Here is a 2,965-nt window from a genome sequence, read left to right on the forward strand (position 1 = left end):
AAAACTAAGTCAAAGTATTTTTCTTATAATGGTTCCTATTTAGTGCTTAAAATGTGTAAAATCGGGTGAAAACTTGCCCTAGTCCTATATGACTAATCACAGAATTTTCAAACATCCGGTTGATTTTATTCATATGTTGGTTATGGTATGTGAGCTACCTTAATCAAACTCAGAGAACATTTTATTCAGTTAGTAGTATGTTTTAGCGCCAAAAATATCCCCTATAACTCATACACCTAATATAATCAAACTTCCGGTTGCTCTTATGATGGGGAGCTGAAGTGTTGCCACTCATATACGAAATGTAAAATTATTAAAAGTTCTAACAAGTCTAACGTCATTTTACCCACAGAAGCATAAAACAGCTCTGATATATTATTTGCAATAACAACTGATAATTTAAAACAAATAAATTGACCTACTTACTTATTTTTTGCACAAAATATTCACTTTGAAGAAAATAATTAAATTCAATGCAGTGAGAAGTTTTAGTACGGCAAAAACAAAGTTGTGTAGATCAGCCGTTTTATATGTCGCTGCCGTTTTCAAAATGTTCTTGCACATAGCTTAGTTCAAGACGAAATTTGGCGACAAGAAAATTTCGGAACTCGGTTTTATACCCATTTTATGTGGCATGGCATACCGTAGTTTATCCCAAAATCTGTCATCTTGCCAATCCAGATATGTGTTCATGTTCAAATATGCTTTCAATTCCTTATCCAATAAACCACTGTTGATAATTTCACCATATTTAATCATAATTATGCGTGCACGACCTTCGTTCAACGAGCACTGATGCGCTGTGCGAAACTCCATGCGCGCCCATTCCGATTCGATGAAGTGCTGCGAGAGAACAATGATCGTACGACGCGACTGCTCAACCGATTCGATGATTTCTTTAGGTATATACGCGCCTGCCAACCAATTTCGTTCGTGCGTGCATATACGAAATGGTGGTTCGCATTGCTCGAGTTGTGGCAGTAATGTTTGGTTAACGAAGTCAGCCTCTTGGTGTGCATAGGAGATGAACGCATCGAATGTTTTATTCTTATCCAGCTCATGCTGATTAATGCAACAGCTCAATATGTTGCGACTGTATAACCAGACTTTCAGTTGTAAATTATATTTATAGAATAACGCGATGATGAGAAGTAAAATGATAATAAGTGACGCTGCAGAAGTGACAGCCACGGTCATGTACTTATAATGTTTAACGTTAATATCAGTTTGGCATAATTCGCTCACGCTCGTTGTCAGGAGGGTAACATTCCGTAGATTATTACATCGTAACTGCTCGACATCGGGTATGCGTTGCCGATGTGCGCGTACAGTGTAGAGCAGCTGTTGAGCAGCACAGTCGCAAAACCATGGATTTGCACTCAGATTCAGAAATTGTAGTTTCGTGCTCTCATTGAGAAAAGCACGCAAAAAATCAGTACTTAACGATTATTACGTAGATCCAGCACTGTCAAATTGGTTGGAAGTTCAAAGAGACTTATGTTGAAGATTTTATTGTTCGAAGCGTAGAGTTGTGAAACGTTTGCATGCAGATTAAAGCTACTCAGAAGATTACGACTTAAATTTATTACTGCTAAATTACTTTTGTTGTCTTTGTACTCTTTAGGTTGCAATTTGCTTATATAATTCAGGCTTTCTGCTAAGTCCAAATTAATAATCGTGTTACTATATCGCAAATTTGTTGAAAATGTAGAGGAAGAATTGGCGTAATTTTCATGGGCCGAAATCGTTTGCAGTTTATTATCGCTTAGGTCTAGCCTATGTAGAAAATGCAGCGGTTTCAGAGCTTCTATAACATTTGTAGTATCGTGTAATTCATTGCCTTTGAGTTTCAATTGCCATAGCAAAGGAGTTTTCGCGAAAAGTTCAGGCGTTAAATATGTCAATAAATTGTTACTCAGGTCCAGTATTATAAGTTGAGGCAGATTTGAGAATATATTTGATGGCAATTCCACGATTTCGTTGCGGCTCAAATTCAGAAAATTTAATTGAGAAAGTGCTGCAAAGATATTTGCGTCCAAGATTGTCATATTATTTCCCGATAAGTCAAGTTGCCTGAGTGCAGTAAGTTTTTGAAAATGATCTTGCGTCAAGTTTCGCAGCGTTATGTGCTGTTTCGTTAGAGCTTTTACGCTAAGTGCAAGCGTTTGCAATTTGTAGTACATAGAAAATATATCAGTTGGTACAGTTATAATGTCTAATGATGACTTTATAATTAATTCAAAGTGTAGTAGATTATATACATGATAAAACGCATTAGTTGGTTTTATACCAAAGTCGGTGTCATAGATCATCATAGCTTTATCTCTAACCACAATTAACAGACTTTGCCGCACTTCGCTATTCATAAACTTTTCGAGTTTAGGGTCATTGCAATTATACAGTTCGATGTAAAGTGTGTTACGAAGAATTGGCTGAAATTTTTGCTCGAGTAGATCATCAATATGTGCTGCTTCTCTATCACAAAACACTATCATTACTCGCGAACGCGAAATAATTTCTATGTTTATATTGTCATAGTTACAATACATGTTGCCATCACATCTGCAAGAAATTCCTTCACCTTTAGGGCAATCCCAAGGGAATACTGGTTCATCGTTAAACTCCGAATTGAAAGTGTGCGCCAACAGAAATTTGTTGCTTAAAATCAGTAAACTTGGCAGGCAGGCGAGTATTAAACACATATTTGATAAGTTAATTTAATTTTAAATTAAGTTTTGCTGTTATTGTATTTATATTTTCTCTTCACCAAAGAAGTCTTGCTTACTAAAATGTAAATCACAAACTGAAGCAGAATAAACCATATAAATCGTCATTTGATTTCTTATCAAAAATATTTTTGAAAACCGCAAATTCTGAAAGCACTCGTTGTAACAAACTTATAGGAATGATAAAATTAAACAAACGATAAAACACGGAATATTTTTTTGAGTAATCGAGAATATAT

General features: G+C 35.5%; 1 pseudogene; it reads right to left on the bottom strand.

Moving 5' to 3' along the window:
- Positions 1-567: 567 nt before the first annotated feature.
- Positions 568-2,702, bottom strand: LOC106622576 (protein toll-like; annotated as a pseudogene).
- Between the last annotated feature and the right edge of the window lie 263 nt (positions 2,703-2,965).

This window comes from Bactrocera oleae, chromosome 3 (assembly GCF_042242935.1).
Source record: "Bactrocera oleae isolate idBacOlea1 chromosome 3, idBacOlea1, whole genome shotgun sequence".
NCBI classification, from domain to species: Eukaryota; Metazoa; Arthropoda; class Insecta; order Diptera; family Tephritidae; genus Bactrocera; species Bactrocera oleae.